Genomic DNA, 19,583 nt, shown 5'->3' on the forward strand with positions numbered 1-19,583 from the left:
ACATCGACTGTAAACAGAGTTTACTCTGATTATTAATTAATCTGCTGATTCTTTTCTGATAACTTGTTTAGTCTGTCATGAAAATACCATACTCCAAGGTGACCTTTTCAGATTGTTTACTCTTTTCTTTTCCTGGTTTGTGAACATGTGACACACCCACAGTCAAAAGGGAGAACAGCCATAGTGTGACGTCTGACTTATTTGTTGGATTTACAAGTTTAGCATTATGTTAACAAACATACACATGTTTTTTAATTAAGCATATGCTAAATAATCTATTAAAACACAGATTAAGTTTATCATTATAATAACTATTAACTACACAAATTTGAATTAATCTAATGCAAAATAAACATTTTTGGCGACTGTGTGTGTTTCTAGCCTTACTGGTTTACCTCTCAGACCTGAAGATGAGTGATTTAGAAGAAGAGGAGGACAGATCAAAGTCTCCAGTCTCCAGCTGTCCCTCTATGAAGAGTGACCGGAGTAATGAACAACCTCCAGACTTCAGTAATGAACCTGGACCCTCAGACACAAAGTAAGAGACTGTTTCTACTGTAAACTCACCTGAAGATGATGCAGTAGGGTACTGTCAAGAAACGCAGTAGATTGCAGTAAAAAAGGCAGTAGAGCGCAGTACAGACATGTACAAATGGACAGCATCGGGTTAATGTGACCTATAGGTCTTTGATGTGTGTAAAACGTGTTGTTCCCACAGACAGAGAGCAGAGTCTCCAGTCTCCAGCTGTCCCTCTATGAAGAGTGACTGGAGTAAAGGACATCCAGACTTGAGTAATGAACCTGGACCCTCAGACACAAAGTAAGAGACTGTTTCTACTGTAAACTGAAGATGATTCTGTTTTTAATGTCATTTGATACACTGTAAGAAAAAACCCCGTAAAAAAACGGTAAATGACTGGCAGCTACGGCTGCCAAACAAAAACCGTAAAATTAAAGTTAAAAAACGTAATTCAAATAATGTGCAAAAACATTAAATTTACAGAAAAATACCGTTATTTTACAGATTTTTCCCAAATAATTATGATCGATCACCTTCAATAAAAGGACAATCCTAAAAGTTCTGCAGGAAAATACCGTTATTTTACAGATTTTTCCCAAATAATTATGATCGATCACCTTCAATAAAAGGACAATCCTAAAAGTTCTGCAGGAAAATACCGTTATTTTACAGATTTTTCCCAAATAATTATGATCGATCACCTTCAATAAAGATACAATGCTAAATGTCATGGGAAATTAATTACAAATAAAGTACACACCACTATTGATTCTAAACTCTTTTTATTTAATGTATTCAGATGTAAATTTACAATATCAACCAATTATTCACAAACAGTTCTTTAGAGCCCCCAGGAGGAACTGAAAAACTAAAAATGGTATTTGTTCATGTGTGTAACATGTATCTGTTAGCATTTCTATCCAAAATGAGGTCAAAATTTCACCTTTGAAATGGATATAGAAAGCAACAAATTGTGTTGAGGGGGTTGTGGTCTTGTGTTTTTTTTAGCTTTTATTTTTCACTGAAGTTTTATATTGTTTCCACAATATTCTCCTAACCCTTGGGGGCTCTATATAAGGTAGTTCTGATAACATTTGTGGACAAGCATTACAGTCTTTTAATTAAGAATTGTTACTATACAATGTATTACTAAGTAAAATCAAAACATACCACAAAAGGTCAGTGAATCTGTAACAGAGGTGCAACACAACAGACAAATAAAAATTTCTCACAGATCTCAGAAAAATTCAGAATCCTCCTCCAAATTGCCAGTAATCGTCTGGATTTTGGTGATCCTGGAGGACACACACACACACACACACACACACACACACACACACACAGAAACAAGGTCTTTACTGTAAAAAGTAGGATTTCATTTATTGTTCACTTTAAATGAAAATTCATTATCTACTCACCCTTGTGTCGATGAAAGGTCAGGTGAAGTTTTTTGGTCCACAAAACACTGGAGTTCCACAGGAAATCAGTGTTGTAGTATTTTCCCAAACAACTGCAGTAAAGAGTGACTACGTTTTAAATGCAAAAAAACAACTGAAAAATCCTCAGGTTCTTCGCTCTGCACTGCGGTCAAGCAAACCCACACCCACAGATCAACCCAGCTTCCAGCTAAGAAGTTACAGTGAAGCTAAACACATGGTGTAAATGACGACTTTTCAGGTCAACTTGGCATGTCTGGACTTTCGAAAACTTGGACTACAATAACAATAATAATAACAACTAAACAGGGATACGGTGAAGAATATAGTAAATGGATTGTTCGCATATAAAGTGCTTCTCTAGTATTATATCAACCACTCAAAGCACTCTACAATACATGTCTATTATTCACCCATTCACACACTGATGGCAGGCTCTACCAGGGTGCCAATCCATGAGGATTCACGAGCTAAACTCTGATAATCTACCCGTGTGTGTGCTCTCACTTTGTTTATTTCATGTAGCAGCTTCTAAATCTGAGTCCGACTCGCATTTACGCCGCAAAATAATGACACGAAGAAGTTTAATTTGATTTGTGTCCGATGATTAGAGAGAGAGAGAGAGAGAGAGAGAGGGTGTTTTGATAGAGAGACATAGAGTAACAACACAACAGAGCGAGCGCTGGCCTCGATAAAGCTGTTATCAATCAGAGAAATAAAAGGTTATTTCCTGATTGTTTCACAGCGGTTAGGTTCAGCAGGGCAACCCACCTCAGCTCCCCTCTCACGCCCCCTCTACCGCACTTCCCCCACCGGTGGTGGGGGAAGTGCGGTAGTGCCAAAAAGGAAGTGCCAAAAAGTGATTGCCTACCAGAATCTGATTTCTGGCCGCGGGAGCGCGCACGGCAGCCCGTTGCGCGGTCAGAGCTTTACATTATGAAGTTCATGAAGAGGTTAAGTCATATTTAGGCAGAAATAACCTCTCAGTAACTATACTATGCTTCAATCAGTTTTTGCAAGGTGAAAACTGAAATAGACGTGTCTATCACGTAGTTGCCATGTCTGATTTAAGAGCTACAAACTATACACTTCTTTTGGCCACAGTTTTAATAATTACGCAACAACAAACGTTAAACTTTCGAAGCCACATGCCTTTGCTATAATTACATTATAATACAGTTGTGTGTATCTGCATATTAAGACCGTTTAATCCAGAGAAAAGCAGACGTGTTTACGGTACCGCTCAACGGGCTGCCGTGTGCGCTCCCGTGGCCAGAAATCAGATTCTGGCAGGCTATCACTTTTTGGCACGACACGGTACGAAAAATAGTACCTGATACCAGGTACTACGTGCTAGTGGAAACACGCAAATACCGTGCCGTGCTGTGCTAGTGGAAAAACGCCAATAGACTGTTTGTTTCGTTAAGTGAATGAAATATCCATTAAACAAAGACGCGATTAGTCTAAAACCTCAAACAGTTAGACAGTGTTTGTGTAGGTTAACATTTTGGATGTTGTAAAAAGGTGTTAATGTGAAATAGTCACATCTGACCAAGAGGGATAGGCAAAGCAGAGGACAAACACAAAAAGAGTCCAGTTAGTTCTAATGTTAGAGCATTACATTACATTAGACCAGTCCTCCCTCTCTCTCACTCACACACTCTCACACACACACACACACACACACGTTGTGACCAGAAGTTAGGCTATTATACGTTTTAAATGAATATTTTCAGAAGGCAGTAAGGCTGTTACCACTCACCAAAACCGTCACCGTTATTACACAAGCAAGTACAATTACGTTATAACAACGCAACGTTATTACTGAGCTGTGTAAGTCTCTGTAAGTAACATAACGTTAATGGTATGACGAAGATTTGATCATCCCGACTAAAAGCACACTCAGTATTAACTTTGTGTTTTGCTGACATGAATCATGCCAAGCTTAACAAGCTAGCTAACGTACCACGTTAAGTTAGCTGTAACATCAGTTCATTACTCAGCAGTTAGCTAACCTAACAGTCTGAAAAAGTTACAGTCTAAATTATGGACATGAACACAAACATTACGTTAGGTTATTAACTTAGAAAAATAACGTGGAAATGTTTTCTTACCTGATATCGCCAGGATAAGTTATAACGTGAAGTTCATGTTGGAAGACCGCACAGATCCTGACTCTTCCTCTGTGTCCATATTCCCGTTTTTGTTTTGTTGTTCTGTTCTCCGCTGAAATCCCACAACTCAGATTCACTCAAATAAGAATTTGGCGTGCAGATGTAAAATAATCAAGGTAATGATCCACGAAATTAATTACGAGGGGACCGACAGAGTTGCGCTGAAGTCCTGCAGCATTCAAACTGACGTACTTTCAAATGAAGGCGCGCTCAGTGCTCATTGGCCAGTTTCCTGGATGACAGCCACATTGACCAATCATATTTAAAGCAACATGGCGAGACAGCCAATAGCCAATAGCAATTGTTTCAGCGGGATCAGAGAGATAGAGAGCGGGATAACTCCAAAAAAGATAATAATAATAATTGATATAGATATATATAGATACACATAGAAATGTGTCATATTTAGCATGTGCAAGGTGTGAATACATACAAAACTGCAATATATAATATGTACACATATATATATAGATATATATATATGTGTGTGTGTGTGTGTGTGTGTGTGTACATATTATATATTGCAGTTATGTATGTATATATATATATATATATAGTATATATATAATATATGTATAATATATGCATGATAAATACTTGACTATACAAGATATACATGCTTTAAATAATATACTATGAATATGAATATGTAAATAGAATGTAAATAGAATGTGCAAAAACACAAGAATATTGTAGAAATATGATCATATTTATCACAGTTATTATTAAGTTAATTAGTTATTACAACTACAAGGGCTGTATGTATGTTGGTCTCAAAGAAAGCTAAGACGTGAGATTACTATCTCTGTTGGTCTGTCCCTCTATCTCTCTCTGTCTGTCTGTCCCTGTCTGTCTGTCTCTCTCTCCGTCTGTCTGTCCCTGTCTGTCTGTCTCTCTGTCTGGCTGTCTGTCTGTCTCCCTCTGTCCGTCTGTCTGTCTGTCTCCCTCTGTCTGTCTGTCTGTCTGTCTCCATCTGTCTGTCTCTCTGTCCCTCTCTCTCTGTCTGTCTGTCCCTCGCTCTGTCTCTGTCTGTCTTTCCCTCTCTCTTCAATGTAAAAACACCTAAGTTGTCAGTATGGAGATAAACCTTTATATAACGAGCAAAACATAAAATAACAGGCAATTATCGTAATTTTACATAAATTTGCACGTAATTTAAGAAAACAGGAAAGATACAGTATAATTATTATAGTAATTTTCCTGTAAAAAAATGGGAAATAACTGTATTTTGTCATTACTGGCATAACACATAAAATAACAGGCGGGTTGTTAATTTACAGATAATGTCTGTAATTTTACTGTTTTTTTATACTATTTTTAAAAAACGGGAAAACTACTGTAAAAATTTAGGGTAATTTACTTTAAAATTACGATTTTTTTTTACAGTGTAATATATACTCTACACTGTTCTTTATAGTTATATAAGCACAGGACACAACAGTAAAGATATGCAGTAGTACAGGATTCTATTAGGACTAGATGTTATCTGTCCCTAACTATCAGCACAGCAAATTAGGTTGGAGTACTCATGGGTGGGGGGGAACTTGGCCAACATCGCGGGGTGCCCCCAGTGCAACACATCGTCAGTTGTGTGCCCCAGCTTCATTAGGTGTTTCGGCCACTTATCTCTCCACCACAGGCTGATCAAGACCTGGGTGTGTGTCGCATGGTGGCACCTCGTGACCATTTATCTAACAGCCCATGTTACGTCCCTACGTTTCAGCCACAGCCAGTGACTGCTCCTTTCTGCGACATTGCCAAGTTCTTTGATTGTCCTCCGCTGGGCCTGCCCTTTGATCCCAACTTCTTTCAGGAGCCTTGTGGTGGAGCTGGCTACGAAGCCTCTGCAGCCCACCTCCAATGGGCAAACGCTCACTTTCCATCCCTGTCCCTCTGCTTCCGCTGCTAGGTTGGCATACCGCAGTCTCTTCCGCTCAAATGCTTCATCGATTGCATCTTCCAATGGGACGGTCAGCTCCACGATGAAGACACGGTGGCAGGACTTGGACCAGAGGACGAGGTCTGGGCGCAGGTTGGTGGTTGCAATTTCAGTTGGGAAGGTGAGCCTCTGGCTGAGGTCTACTCGCATTTCCCAATCCTGGGCTGCATTCATTGGGCCTGAGTTTGGAGGTGATGGCTTGGTCCTCCGTTTCTCCCCTTCCCGGATGAACATTGTCTCCCGTGGAAAGGTGGTCTGAGCATTTGAGGGGCATAGCGTTGGTGGTTACCCTCTTGCTCTCAATTTCGGCGGCCAAGCACGTAAGCACTTGGTTATGACGCCAGGTGTATCTCCCTTGTGTTAAGCTGGTCTTACAACCCACCAGGATGTGTTTGAGGGCTGCTGGGGCTGCACACAGGACGCAGGCTGGGTCCTCACCATACCAGAGATGTAAGTTGGTTGGAGAGGGCAGGACATCATAAGTGGCTCTAATGATGAAGCTTAGTCTATTAGACTCCATGCTCCACATCTCGTTCCACGTGATCTTCCTCTTCTCCACACCTTCCCACCTCATCCAGCGGCCTTGTTGGGCTTGGGAGACTGCCCTGGCACACCTGGCTGCCTCCTCCTGGCGGCGCACCTCTTCCACCACCATGTGTTGTCGTTCAGTTGGGGTAGCCTTCTGCCATGTGGGTGTCGTTGCCTGCAGACCAAGGCCCCCTCTGCCATGTTGGACATGCCCCACTATATCGCGGTGTCTGAGGGCGGTCTTAGCCACCGATACCGCTGCAGATGGCTTCCATTTCTTCCCTGTTGCTAGCGTCGGAGCAGCACCTCTGACGCATGGATCCCGAGATTCCTTGAGAGTCATCTCCAATCTTGTTTTGGCACATTTGTACTCCTCCACCAGGCTTGAGATTGGCAAGGAGAGGGCTCCATTGCCATACAGGCCTATGCTGGTAAGGCATCTCGGCAGTCCCAGCCATTTCTTAACTTGGGCATTCACCAGTCTCTCCAGCCGATTGACATGGGATAGGGTGACCTCGTAGATGGAAATTGGCCACATGAGACGGGGTAGCAGCCCAAACTGAAAGCACCACAGCTTCAGCTTCCCTGGGAGCGCAGTGTTGTTGATCTGCTTTAGCCCACTGATTGTATCCTGCCTGAGTTGTTCCACCTGCTCAGAGTCTTTGAGTTCTGCGCTATACCATCGGCCGAGGCTTTTGATAGGCTTCTCCAGCACTGTTGGTATTGGCTCGTTGTTAACATGGAACTTCTCGTTAGTGAGCTTGCCTTTGACAATGGAGATACTGCCGGATTTGCTGGGTTTAATCTCCATTCGTGCCCATTTGATGTTTCCCTGGAGCTTCTCCAGTAGGCGCTTGGTGCATGCGTTTGTTGTTGTTATTGTCGTCATGTCATCCATGTACGCTCTGATTGGAGGAAGACGCAGCCCGTTCTTCAAACGTTCCCCTCCAACCACCCATCGGGATGCTCGAATAATGAGCTCCATTGCCATGGTAAACGCCAGTGGCGAGATGGTGCAGCCAGCCATAATGCCTATTTTGAGGTGCTGCCAGGCAGTTGTACTGGCCTGTGCTGTAACACAGAATTGGAGGTCCTGGAAGTAGGCTTTGACTATCCTTGTGATTCCCTCTGGGACTTGGAAGAAGTTGAACGCTGTCCACAAAACCTCATGAGGCACCGACCCAAAGGCATTGGCAAGATCTAAGAAAACCACATGCAGGTCTCTCTTCTCCTTCTTGGCTGTTTGTACCTGATGCCAGACAATATTTGTGTGTTCCAGGCATCCTGAGAATCCACCTATTCCTGCCTTTTGCACGGAGGTGTCAACAAAATTGTTCGCCAGCAAGAATGCTGAGAGCGTACGTGCCACCACACTGAAGAAAATCTTTCCTTCCACATTCAGCAGGCAGATCTGGCGGAATTGGTCAATGGTTGCGGAATTCTTCTCTTTGGGAATCAGGATCCCTCCTGCCCGTCGCCATGCCTTTGGTATCATTCCTTTTTCCCATGCCACTTTCATGAGCTTCCAGAGGTACTTCAAGACTCCTGGTGAGTTCTTATAAAACCTGTAGGGAACGCCGTTGGGTCCAGGTGCTGAAGCTGTTCTTGCCCGCTTTACTGTGCTCTCAACCTCGCTCCATGTAGGGGGCCTTGTTTCCATCTGGTGCTTGGGTGGTTGTATTGGTGGCATGTCGTCCAGAATGCTGGCTGGCACATGTCTCTGTTTGTCGGAGTAGGTCTTCCTCAGGTGCTCCTCCAGTTCCTTGATGGGTACCTTGAGAATCCCGGATTTCTCTTTGACAAAGAGGTCCTTGATGAACCTGTAGGGATCTCTGTAGAAGGCAGTCCTTGTTCGCTCTTTCTTCTTGTGTTGCCTTCTCAGAACTTCTGCTCTTCGCAGTGATGCAAGACGCTGCTTGATGTCACCCTGTAGTCCCTCCAGCCCTTTCCTTTCCACTTCCGAGGACTTCTTCCATTGTTTCCTCAGGCACCTTCTTTCTTTCACAAGCCTCTCAATCTCTTGTTGTCTCCTGGATTTGACATGGCCTGCTGGTTCCTTCTGTGTTCGAGTGCTCACACTTTTCGCTCCAAATCTCTCTGCTCCATAGCTATAGATGATCACTCCGATCTTGTCCAGCTTTTTCTCCACGGACCCTTTCAGACCTTCTAAAAGATGGATGAGGTCTTTGTCGGTGGATTCCCACTCCTTTTTCTGGCAGGACTTCGGCCACAAGATTAGAGGCACTCGTCCATTCATCCTCCGTTCTACTGCTGTATATAGCTGGATGGGCTCCGGACTCATGTCCCTGGGTGGATCTGTGCTTGATTAAGCTTCGTCTAGGGTTCTGATACCCTGTGGACTGTGGTGAATGTCCTGCCACTGGGCTTCACTCGACTGATTTGCCCTACCTCTGAGGAAGTAATGGTCAATGCGAGGCCCCTCTCTCTCCCCGCTCTCTCAGGCATTTTTTCCTGCCCTGGTGGATCTTGAGACCCTTCTCTGATGTTATCTTTTTCCAGCCACAGATGCAGCTCTGCAGCTTGTGTCCTGCCAGTGATGTTACTACGTCCACTCCTGTGCTGATAATTTGCTTCATTGTCGTTTCCGTTCCAGGGTATGTTGCCGTGTGGTCCGCCGATGAGTCATCTTTCGCCCCCGCTCTCGCAGACTCTAGGGTTGTTTTTCCTTTGGAATTTTTCGTAGCAGTAGTTGGGTGGAATCAAATCACTACATAGTGACAGACTCCTGCCAGTCACGGGTAGTTAACCCATGCCAGCCCCGTTGGGGTCTGTTCCCTCCTGTCAGCAGTCTCTTCAGGCCGTCACCAAGTCTTTCCTTGGTCGTCAGCTGCCCTTTCGCAGCGGTAACTGGTTTTGACACTAATAAATCACAACAGAGTTAACTAAACTCAGCACAGTACAGGAAAGAAACGCAGTAAATGTTATAAATAATGTGTTCTTCTCCACAGAGAGAGGAAGAGGAGTCATGTTTGTGAGGAGGAGCAGCTGTCCTGCTGTGCTTTGTGTCAGGACGTCCTGAAGGATCCGGTCTCTACCAGCTGTGGACACTGGTTCTGCAGATGGTGCATCACCTCATACTGGGACCAGTCTGCTTCACCAGGAGACTCCTCCTGTCCCCAGTGTGGAGAAAGATCCAGAACAAGAGCTGGACTGCAGTCAGCCAGTGAGACCAGCACTGTACAAGGTCAGACTGCACCTGTGTAATGATTTTGTTCAGCATAAACATAAACTATTTTTATAAAAATATTTACATTTAAAACCCTTTTCTTCTCTTTCAGCAGCTGGTGGTCTGCAGGAGGTTTTAGATGAACATAAGATCAGTCTGAAGAGGAGATGTCAACATGTGACTGAAGGAAGTGATGGAACAGGAAGTGGAACCCTCCTCAACAGGATCTACACTGAGCTCTACATCACAGAGGGACAGAGTGAAGAGGTTAATACCCAACATGAGGTGAGGCAGCTGGAGACAGCTTCCAAGATGGAGGCCCTCCATGACACTCCAATCAAGTGCCAGGACATCTTTAAAGCCTTACCTGACCAACAGGGACACATCAGAGTTGTTCTGACGAACGGCGTCGCTGGCGTTGGAAAAACCTTCTTGGTGCAGAAGTTCAGTCTGGACTGGGCAGAGGGTTTGGAGAACCAAGATGTCAGTGTGGTGATTCTGCTTTCGTTCAGGGAGCTGAACTTGATCAGAGATGAGCAGTACAGTCTTCTGGAGCTGCTCCATGTTTTCCATCCAACATTACAGAAGGTCCCAGCAGAGAAGCTCGCCGTCTGTAAACTACTGTTCATCTTTGACGGCCTGGATGAAAGCAGACTTTCACTGGATTTCACCAACAAGGAGGTTGTGTCTGATGTCACACAGAAGTCATCGGTCAACGTGCTGCTGACAAACCTCATCGAGGGGAATCTGCTTCCCTCGGCTCTCGTCTGGATAACTTCCCGACCCGCAGCAGCCAATCAGATCCCTCCTGCATGTGTTGACAGAGTGACAGAAGTACGAGGCTTCACTGACGCCCAGAAGGAGGAGTACTTCAGGAGGAGGGTCAGTGATGAAGAGCGCTCCAGCAGAATCATCTCACACATCCAGACATCCAGGAGCCTCCACATCATGTGTCTGATCCCAGTCTTCTGCTGGATCAGTGCTACAGTTCTGGACCACATGTTGACTACAGAGCAGAGAGGAGAGCTGCCCAAGACCCTTACTGACCTGTACTCACACTTCCTGCTGGTTCAGACAAAGAAGAAGAAGCAGAAGTATGATGAGGGACATGAGACGAGTCCACAGGAGCTGATGGAGGCTGACAGAGAAGTTCTTCTGAAGCTGGGGAGGCTGGCGTTTGAACAGCTGCAGGAAGGAAACATCATGTTCTACCAAGAAGACCTGGAGCGCTGTGGTCTTGATGTCACAGAGGCCTTGTTGTACTCAGGAGTTTGTACAGAGATCTTCAAAAGAGAGAGTGTGATCTTCCAGAAAACAGTCTACTGCTTCGTTCATCTGAGCATTCAGGAGTTTCTGGCTGCAGTCTACCTGTTCCACTGTTACACCACCAGGAACAAAGAGGTACTGAGGGCTTTCTTTGGGAGCGACTGGGACAATGATAGCAGTGATGTCAAAGGTTCCTCATACCTGAAGAAGATCAAAAAGAGAGTCCTGGGGAAAGGCCCATCCCTGGATGTCTTCTTGACGAGAGCCATGGAGAAATCCCTAAAAAGTAAAAATGGCCACCTGGACCTGTTTGTCCGCTTCCTCCACGGCCTCTCTCTGGAGTCCAACCAGAGACTGGTAGGAGGCCTGCTGGGTCAGACAGACAACAGTCCAGGAATCATCCAGAGAGCCATTAATAACCTGAAGGAGATGAACACTGATGAGATCTCTCCTGACAGAAGCATCAACATCTTCCACTGTCTGACGGAGATGAAGGACCTCTCAGTACATCAGGAGATCCAAGAGTTCCTGAAATCAGAGAACAGATCGGAGAAGGAACTCTCTGAGATTCAGTGCTCAGCTCTGGCCTACATGCTGCAGATGTCAGAGGAGGTTCTGGATGAGTTGGACCTGGAGAAGTACAACTCATCAGACCAGGGACGACGGAGACTGATTCCAGCTGTGAGGAACTGCAGAAAGGCTCAGTAAGTCCAGCTGTGATCAACTTGATAAATCAGAACAGATTACATGTTTTCCCTGCCATTATACGGCTTAGGCGCGGCGCCCAAGCATTTTTGCCTCCCGCCTAAGCGAAAAAATAGAGCAGGTGAGCAAAAATAAATAAGAGCCCATTGATCTTTACACGTTGCCGGGTATTTCCAAAAATGGACATTTCACCTTCTCTGTTTAAAAAACCCCCAGTGTTTCCCCTACATTCATTCATCATGTAGTGCTGGATTACGTGCGCTGCTGCTGAAATTTCACATGATCATTAATATCAATGCGCCACTAATGAGTTCTACTGGCACTGTGCACAACAACACACAACGTTATTTTCGACTTGTTTTGAGTCATCAACGAGCGCATCAAATCCTGTCTGACCCTCTTAGGACATCAGCGTAAAAGGTAACGTTGAAGCTTATTCATGGTCTATATAGCGATTAGCTCAGCTACCAGGGCAGAAATGCCACGAGGGCCACGGCCTCTCACCGTCTGCGTGTGCCGAAATAAATCCAATCAACCTGTCCAGGCAGTAGAGTCATATATATATATATATATATATATATATATATATATATATATATATATATATATATATACAAAAGACCTCCTTTAACCTGGAATGGACAAGAGAACACGGGTTTGTTACAAAAAGTAAGAGGGATGAGTTTCATTTTTTTTGTACATTATGTGGAAGCGATGTAGATGTGAGCAACAAAGGCAAAGCAGCTATTGAGAGACATGCTAGCACTGACAAGCATCGAGCTATTCGGAGTACAACTCTGCTTTAAACCAGATCATGCCAAACAAATATCTGCTTGAGTGTCCCCGTGTATGCAAAGTGTCCTCCTTTTTGATGTGAAGGAAATGGCCACCCTACCGGGCGGTCAGAGGTCCAAATACACTGTTGCATATGCTGTTCGTTAGCCGCGAGCTAACATTAGCTAACAGTTAAAGTTGTTTGAATCACACTAAACTGTGACTAACTGTTTTGAATAACTTCCTATCGCTAAACGCATGCCGCTTTCAAAATTAGAGCGCAGTGTTAACAGAATTGACCACAGAATTTACAAAAACAATGTCAAAATAAGATGCCTTAAAAAAAATATACAAGACCTCTTATTCTCCTTTAAAATAATTCTTAAAATAGGCAATGATTAAGTTCAGTGTATATGATGGAATAGTGGAATTAGATCTGCGGGAGGCCACCAAATTTGGGCTTTTATGGCAAAAAACACTGGCTGGCTGCTCCATGTCCTAGTGGAAAGCATGCTGACAGCAATTAAAAATGACACAGTATTGGATGACAAAGATTTTATAATACGGTATCTCCCGACTGTGAAAAATGTTATGTGAGGTGTTTGCTCTCACTTAGTTCTCAAAGTGCACAACATTGATGCATTTTACTTTACAAGGAGATGTTTCTTTACCTGCTTGGCTGTTTCGACTGAGACTCCAATCTTCCTACTGAAGAATGGGTAAAAGGAAGCACCTGGGTGGAAAAAGTGCGTGATAACATCTATAAAACACACTGCACGTTGTGCCGGCGCTCTTTTTCCATAGCCAATGGTGGACTGACCGATCTGAAACAACATGCTTCCAGTACTGCGGTCACGCCAGCTGCACTTTAAATTTTAGTGCGCAATTACATTGCACTTTAGGGCCCATTTGTCAGCTGCATGACTCCAAAATAGCCATTCAATTGTATTCATGCTGCTCCAATAAGATAAAGACATCAATTTGTTATCAGCAAACTCCAGTGCATTCTTGAAGACCAGGTCCCCATGTGTTCATGACATGAATTTAATGCCTTTTTACTGAACCAATTTGGAATTATGGAATGCTATAATCTTCCAAAATGGCCATTCAATTGCATACATGCTGCATTTTAAAAGCTAACAAAAGGAGTGAGTCAAATTGTCAGCTTTCCCACTTTTTTAGGTACCTGCAACTCCGCCACATGTTAAGGGGGTTTTTTGGGCCCAATGCATTGACTCCCCACAATGCAGACTTCTTAGAAAACATTTTAAAGAGTTATGGAAAAGGACATGATGCGGCTGTCTATTATTCTATGTTGATTCAGACTCTTGGTAGTGGGCCCATTTTAGCTCTGCAGAGGACATGGGAAGGGGATCTGAACTTGACATTCAGTGATGAGGACTGGAATAGAATTTGTAAAAATGTTAAAGTTGTCTCAAGGAATGCGAGAATACGCCTTATTCAATTCAAAATTATACATCGATTTTATTGGACTCCTTCCAGATTATTTACATTGGGATTATTACCCACATCAAACTGTTGGCGATGCAAATCTGACGAAGGTACTTTACTTCCATGTTTTATGGTCGTGTGACAAGGTCCAACAATTCTGGACCAGTATTTCTGATAATCTATGTGAGATTACAGAGATGCAAATTCCAATTAGTCCAAGATTATTTGTTTTGAGTGATTATTCAGTTTTGACAGGACAGGATAAACATATTATAAGCTTTGTCCAAACTAGTATTATGATAGGCAGACAAATACTTGTCAGGGGATGGAAGACGGAGGGTGTGCCCTCTCTGAGAGAATGGGCTGTTGAGATGTCAAGAGTTGCAGCATTCGAAAAAATGTCATGTAAACAACTGGGTAGACTGGATCTATATGAAGCAAAATGGGGTAAATATGTACGCTTTCTAAAAGGGCCCTGAAGGGGGTTATATAGTGGAGAGACGTTAGTTGTTGTTTTGTTTTTTCTATTTTTTTTCTAATTAAGTAATTGAGATGATTGTGAGAGATGATTGTAACCAGAAAAGGATTAGCACTGATGGTGACGGTGTTTGGTTGTTGTTGTTGTTGTTGGGGGGGGGTATTTTTTATTTTTATTTTTTTATTTTATTGTTGTACAATGAAAATGGAAAATAAAAAAATGTTAATCACAAAAAAAGAATAAACATTTTCTAGTTGGTTGTGTTTTTGGCTTTCAGGTAACAAACACACTTGTTCTATTCATTTATAATAATTGTTCTAAACATAACCAGCATGTTAATAAAAGGGGATCTTTCCCAGCTCTGATTGTTTGCTCAGTTTTAAAATAGCTTTCTAATGAAGATGGCCTCATGATAACTGACAGACAGACATGGGATCAGATCACACTGACAGACCACTACTCTCTTCTTCATCTGCAAGATTAAATAAAAACAAATCTTACAGGTCTGCAGGTATGAGAGAGAGAGATGAGAATTATACAGTGAGATGAGATGAGCTGAATCTCTGACGTAAAGAGCAAATGTTCATCAACAGGACGTGTCAAACTGTTTTAAAATCACATGCATGAAGTGAACATAAATTGTCCTCTTTCATAGTTACATTGTTTCCAATATATGTGTCCTGGCAGGTTTTCTGGCTGCAGCCTCTCAAAGACTCACTGTGAAGTTTTGGCCTCAGCTCTGAAGTCCAACCCCTCCCATCTGAGAGAGCTGGACTTGAGTTACAGCATCCTGGAGGATTCAGGAGTGAAGCAGCTGTGCGATGGACTTCAGAGTCCAAACTGTAAACTGGAGACTCTGGGGTCAGTTCACTGACTGCAGCTGTGTAGTTTTTTGTGTGATTGTATTTTAAATTCAAATCCTTGACTGAGGTTACACGTTTTTGGTTCATACATTTTTTTCTCTTTTCAGATGGCTGAATATTTTTAAAAAGTTAATGTTTGACAGGACTGTTTTTCAGACTCGGAATGTGTTTCATCAGTCAGTGAAGATGATATTAGTACTGATGAGGCTGAAGAGTGTGTGAGGGGATATGAATGATGAAGATCTGATGATCCACAATAACAGAATGAAAGTCACTCTGCTCATTTTAGGGAAAAAGCTCTTTGATTGGTACATAATACTGTTGAGCTGCACATTTAAAACCTGAACAGATCTGATTGGATAATAAATGGATTTTTATCTCCATCATTTATTCTTTATTCAGATTGAGGGGCTGCAGGTTGTCAGAGACCAGCTGTGCCTCTCTGGCCTCAGCTCTGAAGTCCAACCCCTCCCACCTGAGAGAGCTGGAGTTGAGTTACAACAAGCTGCAGGATTCAGGAGTGAAGCAGCTGTGTGATTTTCTGGAGAGTCCACACTGCAGACTGGAGACTCTGAGGTCAGTTCACTGACTCTCTGTTACTGCTGTACATCTGATATGTTTAATTAACAACTGAACTTAATCTATGTACATATGTAACCTACATTCATAGTTATACATTTACTTTGGTTTGAGTTTTATTCTTTCTTTTTTTTAGCTTGTTTTAAAAAAATATCTCCTTAAAGTAAATGTCAACTGCTATCAATCAATTAAATTGTATTTATATAGCACCTTTCAAGCAAATCCAGTGTCATTCAAAGTGCTGTACTGATTGAAAACAACAACAACAACAACAACAACAACAACAACAACAACTTAAAATATTTAATAAAAGGACATGGAGACTAATGCACGCTGAGTCATAAAAGATGAATAAATACAATTATAAAAGGTAATAAATATATATACAAGAGTTATAATTAAAATAAACTTTTAATATAAACAATAACATATAGGCAAAACAGATAAAACCTAATAAATAAAACAAATATAAACCATAAAATTGCGATAAAACATAATAAGCTGCTCATAAAACACTACATAAAAGCCAGATTAAAAAGATTAAAAGGTTTTTAGTTTTCGTTTAAAAGTATCGATATTTCTAGTGCTCCTCAGATCCTCCAGCAGGTTGTTCCCGCGTTTTGAAGCAGAGTGGCTGAAGGGTGAATCACCAAATGTTTCAGTTCTGCTCTGTGGAACAGCTAAAAGAGAAGAGTCGGGGGATCTAAGGGGCCACAAGCATCTCTGAGATGTAATGTGGTGCAAGGCCACGTAGTGCTTTTTAAACTAATAAAAGGCTTTTGAAATCACTGGGAAAACTAACAGAAATCCAGTGTAAAGACTTTAAGACAGGCGTAATCTGTGCTCTCCTTCTGGTCTCAGTCAGAAGTCGTGCTGCAGAGTTCTGAATGAGCTGCAGCTGATTCATTGTTTTCTTGTGTAGAGCAGAAAGAAGAGCGTTACAGTAGTCTAGCCTGCTAGTTATAATTCTTAATTAATTAATAATCCTTTGAGAAGCACCAACAGAATACAAAACAAAACAGGAAGCTAAAATAACTGAAAATACAAAATAAAGGACAGGACCTAACACAGACATCACAGCTGCTCCTCGGCTGTGAGTTCAATCTGCAACAAAAGTGAAAATACAGTGTGAAAGGGTCAAAGTTATGAGACCAAATCGGTAAACATCCTTTTTTTTTTATATCTATATAAAGTTTTATATAACTTTATTGACACAGTGCTGTGGATACGCATTGTTCTGCTTCTCTCCTGATGACGGCTTGCCTTGTTAGTGACCTGTCAATAAAAGGTAGCCGCGCCCCAAATCATACGATTCTTTATCTTCTATTTTCTTCTAAATGGGGCCATTATTAGAACGATTAACGTCAAATTGTCTTGAAGAAGATTTTTTACTAGCGATTGAGACCATAGTGTTGTCCTAAAAAAAATTTCTGAGGTAATAAATCAAGTGAGAAGTTTTCTCATTTTGCACTGAAATGAATGGACAGATTTTTTTTTGCAGCCAAACTTAGCGCCCCCTGCTGGAATTTTCGGTAGAATGCAGGCTTAAGGCACTTCCCGGTTTGTCTCCACGATCAGACACGGAGATTGCCGCCTGGCCTGTTCCACGGGCCATCGGTGCAACTTGTGCTCAGTTAATACTCATAATCTGTTTAAAATGCTCTAAGAGCAAAATGAACATTTTCTAGTTGGTTGTGTTTCTGGCTTTCAGGTAACAAACACACTTATTATATTTATTTATAATAATTGTTCTTAGGGACACCAGCATGTTAGCAAAAAGGGATCTTTCCCAACTCTGATTGTTTGCTCAGTTGTAAAAATGGCTTTCTAATGAAGATGGCCTCATGATAACTGACAGACAGACATGGGATCAGATCACACAGACAGACCACTACTCTCTCCTTCATCTGGAAAATGAAATCATAACAAAGCTTACAGGTCTGCAGGTATGGGAGAGAGAGATGAGAATTATACAGTGAGATGAGATGAGCTGAACCTCTGACGTAAAGAGCAAATGTTCATCAACAGGACATGTCAAACTTTTTGTTTTGTAATCAAATGCATGAAGTGAACATAAATTGTCCTCTTTCATAGTTACATTCTTTCCAATATGTCCTGACAGGCTTTCTGGCTGCAGACTCTCAAAGACTCACTGTGAAGTCATTGCCTCAGCTATGAAGTCCAACCACTCCCATCTGAGAGAGCTGGACCTGAGTGACAACAACCTGGAGGATTCAAGAGTGAAGCAGCTGTGTGATGGACTTCAGAGTCCAAACTGTAAACTGGAGACTCTGAGGTCAGTTCACTGACTCTCTGTTACTTCTGTTCATTTTATATGTTTCATTAACAGCTGAACTTAATCTATGTACATATGTAACCTACATTCATAGAGTTATACATTTACTTTAGTTTTATTTCATTCATTATTTTTAGCTTGTTCAAAAAAGATGTCTTCTTAAAGAAAATATAGAAAATGCCAACTGCTATCAATTAATCATATTTTATTTATATAGCACCTTTCAAACAAATTCTGTGTAGTTCAAAGTGCTGTACAGATTGAAACAATAACTTAAACTAGAAAATTTCCTCTGGGGAAATTCTAAAAAAAGGGCCACGGGGGCTACTGCCGGTGTGTGTACACTATGATGAGATTTTTCAGAGATTTCAAACAATTAATACTAGTAATGTTATAATACTATATAATATACAAGGAGCACACCTACAACAAGCATTCCTTTTCAAGTATTTATTTATACAGCAACCTATGCCCTTTAACCTCAAAATTTGTGTGTGTGTGTGTGTGTGTGTGTGAAACGTGTATCTGGAGGAGTGTGCGCGCTTACGCGCGCATTTGTGTGTGTGTGTGTGTGTAATTAAAATCACATAAAGTTACCTCTGTGTGCGCGTGTGTGTGTTTGAAGCATGTGTATCTGGAGAAGTGTGCGCGCTTACGCGTGTGTGTGTGTGTGTGTGTGTGTGTGTGTGTGCGTGTATCTGTAACTGTAATCACATCAAAGGATCAAAGGCAATCAGAGCAGAGCAATCAACAGAATTAACTGCCACCAACTGCCAATGTTCCTGAACAGTGACAGCAGCCAGAGGTGGACAGGCTGGAATTTCTGGCCTCGAACAAAAAGCATTTTTGGCAAAACCATAATACCTATCATTGATCCGACTTCACTTTGAACGTCCTGAGTTGTTCCTGAACGTCTACATATGGATTTTTTTAAGGAAAATGAAAAAAATAGCTTTGTTAGAGCAATCTAAAAAAACTGTTACATCTCCCTTTTTCAGAAATCTTCCTGCATTTTTAATATGGGAGCCAATGAGGCTGTTGGTGCGTTTTGGTGGCGCATCTGTGCGTCCTACGCCCAAACTATAACTCTGACAGCTTTATCAGAGGATTGTGAGGGAGAAGACAAATTTTCCTACGTTTCTATGTATAAATTATTTCTGTAGAGTGGAATTTGCGGCCTGGGGCGCAGTTTTCAAATTTATTTTTTGACAATTTTTTCCCTCCCTCTACACTCTGAGCGATGACATCACACACTCTGACACGAACATTCCATGCAATACACACCCATTATAATCTCAGAATTTCTCAAAAAAGGATCATGGTCATTGAACAGGGATTGATAAAAAACTACATGACCTATCAAAACGTGGATTAATACACCGATAC

At 42.0% G+C, this 19,583-nt stretch overlaps 1 protein-coding gene and 1 pseudogene across 1 annotated transcript in view; both read left to right on the plus strand.

Moving 5' to 3' along the window:
- LOC131976312 (NACHT, LRR and PYD domains-containing protein 12-like) overlaps positions 1 to 19,583 on the plus strand; it is a 101,555-nt gene that overhangs the window by 32,816 nt on the left and 49,156 nt on the right. The window lies entirely within an intron of this gene.
- On the plus strand, positions 411 to 18,311 carry LOC131976315 (NLR family CARD domain-containing protein 3-like; annotated as a pseudogene).

The sequence above is a fragment of the Centropristis striata genome, chromosome 8, assembly GCF_030273125.1.
Source record: "Centropristis striata isolate RG_2023a ecotype Rhode Island chromosome 8, C.striata_1.0, whole genome shotgun sequence".
Lineage (NCBI taxonomy): Eukaryota > Metazoa > Chordata > Actinopteri > Perciformes > Serranidae > Centropristis > Centropristis striata.